The following is a 12,340-nucleotide window of genomic DNA, read 5'->3' as shown; positions in this document are numbered from 1 at the left end:
AATGGATGCCGAAGATGTGTGCCGTATCAAAACTAAAAAGGACCATCCAGACTGCTTTCACCATACCCCATACCATGACGGACTCTGGCTTTTGTTTTTAGGAAAGGGTACAGGCACTGGACTGGCCTGCCTGCCTGCAGTTCAGATGTGTCCCTAATAGAGAATATGTGGAGATTTTGAAATGAAAAATGAAACGACAACAACAGCCTTGCACACCTTACGATGTGTTTGCAGGATAAAATAGAACAAAACAACACCTGAAACACCTCATTGCTTGGTATCTTTGGTGCCAAAGTGTTATATTACAGGCCTGAAATTTAGAAATGGATGTATATTAACAAACAAAGTGAAGTTGACAAGACAAAACATAAAAAATCTTGCGTTTAAACTGTCTGCAATTAAATTCTAAGTAAGTCAAAGTGAATGTAAGAAACACTGCATTTTTTGCACATTTTCATTATCGTCCCAACTTTTTCTGGTTTAGGGTTCTAGAATAACAGGACTAGAAAGGGGGTGAATACCAGCTTTGAACACCTAAATTGGGGATTATATGTCTATTTCTTCTAGCAGAAGGTTCAAGTTTAGTTTAATTTTGTGGTAAGCGGAAATGAAATGCTTTTCAAGTCCATCCACAGATTTTTTTGTTTTGGCCACCCAAGGACATTTACTACCCTATTCCAAAGCCACTGTGTTGTTTATTGCAGGGTTACTAACAGAGAAATGGCACATTATAATGTCAAATCTAAAACATATCATAGATATGTGAAAGTGAAAGCTCTCTGCCTGACCAAAGAGTGTTTGATAAAGGAAGGGGGAAGCTGTAAGAAGCAATGAAACAAAAAGGACATGTCATAAAGGAGTTGACTGACAGCTGAATAAAAACAGTCCGTTATGGTGTTAGCAAAAGCTGAAAACGCATTTGTGAGCATGTGGAAAAGAGAACAAGAATTCTGTTGCGACATGGTGTGTCTGCTGCAAACATTATTAAAATGATCAGCAATGAGAAATCCTATCAAAACTCAACCCTCTATCCTCAATACTTATAATTACCGCATGCTATGCACCAAAAAGAGCTTTTTAATGCAATTAAATATGACCTTCATATGCCAGAGCGTATCTAACACAGTAGATGCTGTAAAACTGTCATGCACCTACAAAATTAAAAGCTTTACAAAGCTTCTGCAGAGGTATACGCTCAGTACAAATCCCTTGTGGGACCCTAATATAAGCCTAAAGAGCTGTCCTCTTTAATCCTAAAACAAAGGTTACCCTATGTGAAGTACTATATAATATATAATGCTTTAACATATCAGAATTTTCATTTCTGATTACGATTCACATGTTTACTGGAACCTCAGCAGTTTGACCAGTAATTGTTTTGACCAATAACTGCCATTCAGCAGGTCCTCTTTCCAAACACTCTGCTTTGGATATCCATGCAAGTTGATTAGACCTGATGAGACCTAACTCAATTCCAGTGTGGAAAAAAATCCAATCAGCTGATTCTTCTCCTGATGCACACCTGATTGGTTGATCAATATCACAGGCAATGGCTAAAATGAGTAAAGCGATATATGCAACATGCAAAAAGGGAAAACTGGTTAGCCTAAAACAAACTGACTGACACAAATCAATACCTGCATAAGGTGACCCTGGTATGCAAACACAGACTTACCTTATCCCTTCTGGCTGCTCTCAGGGGAAAGAAACAGGAAAAGAGGAACTTCCCCCAGCTAATCACTGCTGCTAGGCACCAATTTAGTCGAGCCATGGCAGATACACTCCGTCAGCTCTACCCTTATTTATTTAGCTCTTTTCTGTTGCAATCTTGAAGTAAAATCCAGCAGCAGTGATGCTAGCAAGATGCTGCGTTTATGCAGAATGAATGGCTTTCACAGTATCAACAGCAACATGCAAGAGAGAAAAAAAATGAGAGAGAGAAATCCACCAAGCACACTCATTCGGCTCACAGGTAGCAAGCATCCCCCTCTCCCAGGACTCACAAGCTTTCTCTGACTGACTCTCTAGCTTACCCGAGGAATGCTGCATTACTCAGTGTAGTGAAGGGGGAACATGGGGAGGGGGGGTGGGGGGCTGCAAGAAAAGAAAGGGTAGCAGAAAAAAAGGCTGAATAAAAAAATGGAATGAGAAAGCAAAGAAATCACACAAAAGATTAATGATGGATGTATACAGTATTTAAAATGTTTGAGTAAAAAACACAGATAGGATCAGAATACATTGGATTTGGACTAACAGGGCTAACAGACCCCGTCATATATCAAACGTATCAGAAATCATATGTAAACCACATAAATCGGGGGACATACAGTGACATAAGAGGTACAGATTTGAGTAGAATAAAGTGGGTCACTCTGCCAGTGATCATACGATTCTTGTGTGCGACTATCTATGAAAGTGTGTGTGCAGTCATTAGCATGCTAGCGCTAAAGCGCCACTCCAACTGCAGGTGCAACACACCACTGCAGAGTCGCTACGGTTCAGTAAAAACCCATTCTCACTTGGTACAGAGAAACATAGGAAAATAGAGGGAGAGAGATTAGTGTAAAAGAGAGAGAGCAGGATGCAGAGGAAACGAGTAAAGGGAGCACGAAGAAGGGGGGTGACTGCGTAATGATTGTGATTTTCCTCTCTGCCCCCGTTCTCCCATTCCGCATCGTCACCACATCACCCATCCATAGTGAGGCAGCCAGCTCTACGCATATGTGATGAGGATTGTAATAGTTATGCTCCAGTTTTGTTCTCCGCTTCATTTGACCAAAGCTTCCCCTGCATACACAATTTTTGTACAAATAATAGAAGTGGATTGACACAAGAAGAGCATCTAACTAGTTTCTACAGAAGCCACTCAGACCAAGCTAAATATATAAAATATAGCTCTTCTAATTGCTACTTAAGCAACACTAATTATTAATTGGTGCATAAAATCAAGATTTAACTATTTAATCTTTATTGGCCAACACTGACAGTAGAACAGGTTGTATTTGGCATTGCATTTTTTTCCAATGCACTGTCACAGAATGCAGTTTTTTTTGCTCTGCTAGAGCTGCCCCAGTTAGATGCTGTTATTGTGAAGTGAAAACATCTATGAACCAAAAGTTAAGCAGATAGCATGTAAATGTACATGTCCGCTATTAAAGCACTCTTAATGTTTCTGCATGACGGTGTCCCTGTACCGACACAGATACTGCTCTTTAGAGCCAGTATTGGTGTCAATACGTATAAAATATTAGTGCAACCCTAGTAAAAAGTGTTAATGCATTAAGCCACCATATGTAGGGCCAACACAAAAATCATTTTAAAAATATGTTTTTGTCAGTTGTGAACAGCAGTGTTAAACATGTCTATATCATTCTTACATATAGTTATCAGACTAATCACCAAATAACTTGACACATAGGCTGTTCTTTTCCCCCGACAGCACTTCATCTGCCAGCCTTTTTTCCTCTCCATTTGGCTCCTATGTGTAGTTTATGTATGAGTAAACATAGATACCAAACTGTCATTTATAATACCACTTTGTCAGGTAACCATAATATAATGCTTATCAGTGAATAGGCATAAGAAAGGCCAGCCACAATGTGACCCAGAGACCTAATAAAGCACCTATCGATCCAGACACATTTGTAGAGCTTAGCAGAGTTAGCCTTGATGAGGTGCTGACTCATAGAGAAGTTGGTTGAGGAGCCAGCAGTGTGAAAGGGAAAGATAATGGGAGAATGAAAGTCAACAGAAGGCTCGTCATTAACATAAGGCTAGAATCCCAGTGGACAAATCTGATCTGAAGGTACTTGAAGAGAAGCTCTATAAGAGATAATCTGTCATAATAAACCTCTCTCTCTCTCTCTCTCTCTCTCTCTCTCTCTTTCACACACACAAACACACAACACATGAATTCCACATGTTTGCCATACACTAGGCAAGAAAATTGTGCTATTTAAAATGACAATAACATACCATGTAACACTATTAACTATCCTGTATGGAGTGGTTTTGTGCTAAATTGAAATGCAATCACTACAGTGAAAAGTGTGAAATGCAACACACGACATTGCTTTTCATAGTTTGTTTGTTTATTTACATTTTTAACGTCATGTTTTACACCCTTCAGTTACATCCACAACAGAAACGGTAGTTACTCATAACACAAGATTCATCATTTCACAAGGTTATATCAAACACAGTCAGGGACATTAGTGTCTCCAATTCACCTCACTTGCATATCTTCGGACTGTGGGAGGAAACTGGAGCACTCGGAGTAAACCTACGCAGACACCGGGAGAACATGCAAACTCCACACAGAAAGGAGCCTTACCTGGGGATCGAACCCAGGACCTTCTTGCTGTGAGGCGACAGTGCTACCCACTAAGGATGGAATGGAAATTGCATTTAAAAGATCTGTTGCATTAATTTAACATTGTTCAACTTCATAACAAAAAACAATACAGGTTTGTAGGTTTGCATTTAAAAGAATGGAATTCTGGAATGGAATGGAATGGAATGGAATTCTGAATCCTTGTCATAACAGAATACAAATTAGCTTGAAATGCAATCAACTTGCAGCTGTACTACATTTCACTATGTGGTACTTTGAAGGTGCCAAAACAAAACACAGTACAAGCATTGTATTTCAGTCCAAGCAGTGCTTTATTTATGCCACAATGAAAGTAATCACTGTTTACTTGCAATCCTCTACTGAATTTGGGGAATGGCCGAGAAACCAGACAGAAGTAATTGCTTGTAGCTGTAACTCAATCCAAAGAAAATGTGTTTTTGGGAGTAAAATAGAAAATTTTCTTTATTATTAGAAATTTAACAGCATGTTTTATACTTATGGTTACATTCATGAAAGCACAGTACAGGTTACACATGATTTATCAGTGTTCAGTGTCAAACACTGTCACATGTCCCTAACTTACATGTCTTTGGACAATAGAACAAAACACAGAATATTTGAGAGTAGAGCTATTTTCTTTTCATGTAGAGTAAATAGTGTACCCATTACAGTGCTTGGTACATGTATATTTGTGACAGAAAAATGCCATTGTCAAATAAAAAAGAGCTATATCCAGCGTTTATATATGAATCTGGATCTGCTGGCGGTTAGAACCATGCTGTGAGACTGGTGCACAGTGACGGTGATTAATAGAAGCAATTATGTTAAGTGAGGAGTCATCTTTCCCTTTATTGATCACAACAGCCATTTTGGGAATTGAGGGATTTGCAAGTGCATTCAGCGGATATAAAATAACTGTACACATCCATGTTACAATGCCAGGTTTTTGATGAACAAAAATGAGACCAAGATGAATATTTTCAGAACTTTTCCATCTTAAATATGACATACAATCTTTACAATTCAATTAACAAACTGAAATATTTTAGTGACAGATAAAAAAAAAAACCTACATCATTTCTTTTGGTCAGGTTGCAAAATTGTCCACCTACATTCACCCACCTAGTGACAGGCAAGGTGACTAAAGACAATTTTGGTGGACAGTGACAAAAGAACTGTTTTGCTAATTTGTAGAGCGAACATTGTCAAGCTTCTTTCCATTCCCTTATAGCACAACCTGATTTCAAAGATTAGCTGTGCATGATAAACCACAGCTGATTAGTTAATTAATATGTACCTTAAATGTCCTGGCACGGGTGCTCAGATGACATAGCGGTAAAACACGCTAGCACACCAGAGCTGACATCTCAAACTTATGAGACGGATCTTTGGCTCGTCCATTGGGTTGGATGCCAGAGGAGATTCCACATAACTGATGCATATGCAACCTCTGCTGGCTTATTGATTGTGCCTGCACAGAGACGGGGGATAATGGGGATCATTGCATGACTCTTCATGAACGAGACTGAGCACTATATGAACTTGTGCCTCGTGCAGGTGAAGCGATGCAGTCAGCTATTGCACGTGTCAAACAGGGTTTGCGTTAGTCATGGCTCTCCTCAGGCAGGACTGGAAGTCATCAGCAGCAGAGAGGAAGCAAAATGTAATCAGGTAATTGGATACAACTAGATTGGGAGAGCAACTGAAAAAAATTTTAAAAACTAAATGTTCTGGCACTATTTTGGTTGGATTAACGCGTGAAGAATTGCTTTTTGTGATTTTTTGCTTCCAGTGATTTGCACAGTAAATTGGTAGTTGCCCTGTTCTGGGTACCAGACCACCATAGTAGTATTAAATCTTTGTATTTCTTTATTTGCCCTAATGATCTGCCTTTATCCTGAGGCCTATCCACATTTTACAGCTCTTCTAACCTTTGAGCACCACTGATTAGCTATGTTTTAAAGAAAGCTTTATACCATATTTATATACCAGATTTGTACATCAGTTGTTGAGCCAGTGTTGTTGCCAGTGGCAACTGGCAATATTTTCTGCCAGTGGTGTTGGCAATATTCTCTGCATGGGCTCATCAAGACTGAAAAAGTAAAAAAAAGTTTTTTTGTATAATATCATTTCTACTGGAAAGTGTCTGATTTGGAATGGTTTTATTTTTCAGCATGATAACGATTCCAATCTAATACAGTAAAATCATATTTGGAGAGAAAAACAGCTGATAAAATACTGACTTCACAAAGTCCATACCTGAATATTACAGAGGCAGTATGGGATCACCTGGACAGAGAAGAAAATAACCGATTTAACAGCCTAAATGTAAGGAACAACTTTGGGAATTACAACAGATACAAATGAAAGACATTGGATCAAGTAAAAAAAAACACTTGGACAGGCTTATTTGATTTAAGCCAACCGCTTAGCTGTCATTTAGCTTTTATTTTGTGACTTGTGTACATCTCTGGCTCACTGGCAGCCATGTTGGACAGTAGGAAGAAAGAAAAAGCCACAAATCGCACACCAGTTGTTGGGTGGCCAAGACTCACTGATGCCAATGGACATGATGGCCTCAGCATCTAGTTTGAACCAACAGAGGGCCACTTTGCCTCACAATCCTGTATGTACATACATGCATGCATACTCACACACCCACACAGTCATGGCCAAAAATATTGGCACCCCTTTACTACTTTCAGAAAAGTTTCATATTATTGCTAGCATTAGCACACACACCGTGTAGGTCTTTTCTTTGGGTCATTTTTTTCCCTTTATATACCTTACAATTATTTGGTAACTTGTTTCAGTCTCTGTTCTTACAGAGTGAATCCTGAGCTTAACCATATTTAACACTTCTGGGATGAATTAAACTGGATTCAGTGGTCTGCAGAGAGCCCTACCATCAAACTAATTAAACAACTTTGGGATGAACTAAGGGCTTTTGACTGAATGGGCACAAATTTTCATAGACTGCAAAAGGTCTTCCCACATAAATGGAGGCTGTTACAAAAAGTGGGGGCAAATCTATATCAATGCTGTAAATCTATATATTAATCTACTGTATATTAATCAGGCGCAATCAGGTGTTCACATACTTTTGGCCATAGATCATTCTGAAGATTGTAGCCCTAGCAAATACTGCATAAACAATAGCCAACTTTAATTCAGATTTGTTAAATTCTTAAATAAACAGCAGAAAGAAGAAAAAATGTTGCAAAAAGAGCATTTATTGCATTTAGCAGATGCTTCTATCCTAAACGACTTTTGTGACTGTACACAATGCAAGCAATCAAGTGCAACAATAGTGGCAACATGGCAATGGTGGGGCGTCAGCCAGAAACCTTCCAGTCACTAGTCCAGTACCTTAACTGCTACCACTGCTCATACTACTATAAACAGAGAAAGGGAGAAGGATGGGTAATAAGATTAGACATAAAAGGAATAGCCATCTTCTCCTACCCCATCAGAATATTAATATAACCAATATATAGGCCCTTATTATATGTCTCCTGAGTGCTATAAAACAAAAATACAGAAAAAATCAGGACAAATTTTGGTAGGCCTGTAAAAAAAAACATTCATACATGACTACATACCCAATAATTCATCCAATTACTGGTTGGCAAATGTTTTGCTTGGTCACTGATGTATAGTGCAGCATATAAGAATGTGTTCCAGCCAATTCTAATATATTTATTACAAGACCAAAAATATGACCATGCATGAGAGTTTCAGCTAATAGTGGATATAATGGTCTATCTAACACATTTCTGTATGTCTTACTTTAAAAAGTCGTACTTATAATGCATACGAATTAGGCCAAATGACGTTTAAAAGTCTTACTTATATTACATACTAATAATATCAAATAATTATATAATCTTTGATCTTTTTAGTGACTAAATGTTGGAACAAGCAAATAATGATTATGACCAAAGGTAGTACTAAGCCATGCTTATATAAATAAACATTTACAGTTGAAAAGTCTTTAAACATTTTTAAATTAGTGTTAAGTATCGTTTTTAGTGCATATAAACAAAACTTTTAGTAATATGTCCAGAGAGTCAAATCCAGGAACCACCATAAATGGCACACAAGTCAAGTGAGCTCTAGAGTACATGCCCATGAGCTTTGTGGTTACATTACACAAATGTTTAGTTTTTTTGCTACACCATGTTTGCAGTAAAACAGTAAGACATGGGAGAAAATACATGATGTAATGAGCAGGTAGATTACCTTAAAAATTCAAGTAGACAATGACCTAAAACACATACAAATCAAGCTAGAATTTAGCTTTGAATACAGTCAAGCCGGAAAGTCTGCACACCCCTTTCACCTTCTCCACATTTTATTACGTTATAGACTCATTCTAGTATAATAAATTGAGTTCTAGTTTTTTGTCACAAAATTCAACACAAAATAGCCTTTCAGCAGCTGGACCAGGGTGACTAGTCCTGATAGAGGGAAAGGTGAATGCTGCTAAGTACAACGAGATCCTTAAAGAAAACCTGCTTCAGAGCGCTCTGGACCTCAGACTGGGGCAAAGGTTAACCTTCGAACATGACAACGACCTGAAGCACACAGCCAAGAGAACAACGGAGTGGCAGAGAAAGTCTGTGAATGTCCTTGAGTGGCCCAGCCAGAGCCCAGACCTGAATCCAATTAAACATCTGTGGACGGAGCTGAAAATGGCTGTGTACTGACGCTCCCAGCATATCCCAGGATATACCAAGAGGGATGGGCAAAAATGCCCAGAAACAAGTGGACAGAACAAACTTCTTTTCCAATACATCTTGAAGCTGTAATTGCTGCCAAAGGTGCATCAACCAAGTATTAGGCTAAGGGTGTGTACAGATACGTAACCCCTAAATAAACTATTTTTGTCAGTAAAATATAATTGCATATTTTCTAAACCCTGTTTTCACTTTGTGATTATTGACGATTGTGTGTAGATGTTTGAGGCAAAAAAGAACTCAATCTATTATAGAATGAGTTTGTACCGTAATAAAACATGGAGAAGGTGAAAGGGGTGTGCAGACTTTCAGGCTTGGCTGTATGTGTGAGAAAAAAATGAACACAAATTCAGCCGAGTAAAGAGTTGTGTTAGAGGCTTGTTGTTATTGTCAAACACTAGCTCTTCAAGATAAAAAGAGCAAAAGGAAAGCATAGTTGGTCAAATAAAAGTTGGTAAACACAGGGGGACTATACGCATCCTAATGAGGCAGTCCGTGCTATTTCTGTACACCTAAGTTAATGGGTAGGGGTGGCAAGCTAGCTGTCATTTTTTGTAAAAGTGTGAGAGTAAGTCTAAGTAGATTGCATAAGGGTTAATCTTTTGAATATATGGCTCTAAATATGTTTGGCTCCATTACTCTGATAGTGCTTTTAGTGTATCATTCACCTAAACTTTCTACCTTTTAAATTCTTGTTGGAGCTCAGTGAGATGCTCAGCATTGGCAGTTCCATGTCTCAAACTCTGGTTGTACTTGTAGACTTTAATATCCATCTGGACTTAGCTTCTTCTTTTATCTGTTTTTATCACTGTTTTATTCCAATATGTTGATTTCTCTACTTATAAGCATGGCAATATTCTTGATTGGATCTGCTCTAATGCTTGTACTGTAAATTGATTTTTGGCATTTGTATTGGCATTTCTAATCACAAAGTATAACAAACAATAACAAAGTTACTGCTGATCTTTGTCTCCCTAACTTTGTCACATTATAAAACTTTGCTTTCTTTTCATGAACTAGGTGCCATGGACCCTCTCTCCTTTTCTACTCACATTAAATCTTACACATTTTCTACAATCTGAAAGCTCTCATCTTCTAATGATGCTGTTTCCCTCTATCTCTGCTATCCTTGATTCTCTATCTCCTTTCAAGACCTTGCCCTCGGTTTACTCCTAAGCTTTACACTCTGAAATCTGTTGGCAGATGTCCTGAGTGTCTCTACAAAAAACTGGTCTACATGTACACTCTCTTGCCCTTTGCTTAAATACAATATGCTTAAATACAAAGCCACACTGAATGAAGCTTGCTCCTCCTACTACTCTAATCTTCTCTAGTGTCATCTACTCCAGTTACTCAGGGTGTTCCACAAGGCTCTTATGTCAGCCCTCTGCTATTTTTTATTTATATATTGCTCTATAGGAACTCAATATTCACTGCTGATGATACTCAAATCTCAGTGTAAAACACACATTCACTCCCATATTATTTGTAACTGAAATGACTTAGATAACTTTGGTCAACCCCCTGTCCCTAACCTTATTGAACACCGTTGGGGTAAACTGAAATGTTAATTGCAAGCCAGGCCTTCTTGTTTAACATCGGTGCCTGATATAACAAATGCATTTTGACAGAATGGCCACAAATTTTTAGACACACCTCAAATCTTTCCCAAAAGAGTAAAAGCTGTCTTAGCCCCAAAACTGGGCCAACTCAGTATTATTGTCTATAATGTAGTGTATATGACACATAGTGTTGCATAAATCCCCTAAAAAAATCTTTTTTAACAAATCAGGCCGCTAAAACAATCTACAAATTATCAGAACTGCAGGTGAAAAACATATATATATATATATATATATATATTTATATATATATACAGTGGGGAAAATAAGTATTTGATCCCCTGCTGATTTTACAAAGACTTGAACAGTCTATAATTTTTATGGAAGGTTTATTTTAACAGAGAGAGACAGAATATCAACAAAAAATCCAGAAAAAAAACATTAAATAAAAGTTATAAATTAATTTGTATTTAATTAAGGGAAATAAGTATTTGATCCCCTACCAACCAGCAAGAATTCTGACCCCCACAGACCAGTTATGTGCTCATGAGGCACACAAATTAGTCCTGTCCCTGTATAAAAGACTCCTGTCACAGAATCAGTTTCTTCCGTTCAAATCTCTCGACCACCATGTGCAAGACCAAAGAGCTATCAAAGGATGTCAGGGACAAGATTGTAGACCTGCACAAGGCTGGAATGGGCTACAAGACCATCAGCAAGAAGCTTGGTGAGAAAGAGACCACTGTTGGCACGATAATTTGAAAATGGAAGAATACAAGATCACAGTCAATCGCCCTCGCTCTGGAGCTCCATGCAAGATCTCACCTGGTGGGGTAAGAATGATTCTGAGAAAGGTGAGGTCAGCCCAGAATTACACGGGAGGAGCTTGTCAATGATCTCAAGGGAGCTGGGATCACAGTCACCAAGAAAACCATTAGTAACACACTTCGCCGTAATGGATTGAGATCCTACAGTGCCCGCGAAGTCCCTTTGCTCAAGAAGGCTCATGTACAGGCCCGTCTGAAGTTTGCCAATGAACACCTGAATGATTCAGAGAAAGCTTGGGAGAACGTGATATGGTCAGATGAGACCAAAATTGAGCTTTTTGGCATCAACTCCACTCGCCGTGTTTGGAGGCAGAGAAATGCCCAGTGGGTATGGTGTTCTTGGGGTCATATCCAGCATTTCTCTGCTCCCAGCTCCCTTGAGATCATTGACAAGCTCCTCCCATGTAATTCTGGGCTGACCTCACCTTTCTCAGAATCATTGACTGTGATCTTGTATTTCTTCCATTTTCAAATTATCGTGCCAACAGTGGTCTCTTTCTCACCAAGCTTCTTGCTGATGGTCTTGTAGCCCATTCCAGCCTTGTGCAGGTCTACAATCTTGTCCCTGACATCCTTTGATAGCTCTTTGGTCTTGCACATGGTGGTCGAGAGATTTGAATGGAAGAAACTGATTCTGTTACAGGTGTCTTTTATACAGGGACAGGACTAATTTGTGTGCCTCATGGGCACATAACCGGTCTGTGGGGGTCAGAATTCTTGCTGGTTGGTAGGGGATCAAATACTTATTTCCCTTAATTAAATACAAATTAATTTATAACTTTTATTTAATGTTTTTTTTCTGGATTTTTTGTTGATATTCTGTCTCTCTCTGTTAAAATAAACCTTCCATAAAAATTA

The sequence above is a fragment of the Trichomycterus rosablanca genome, chromosome 6 (assembly GCF_030014385.1).
Source record: "Trichomycterus rosablanca isolate fTriRos1 chromosome 6, fTriRos1.hap1, whole genome shotgun sequence".
NCBI classification, from domain to species: Eukaryota; Metazoa; Chordata; class Actinopteri; order Siluriformes; family Trichomycteridae; genus Trichomycterus; species Trichomycterus rosablanca.
Note: the sequence above shows the minus strand (reverse complement) of the source record.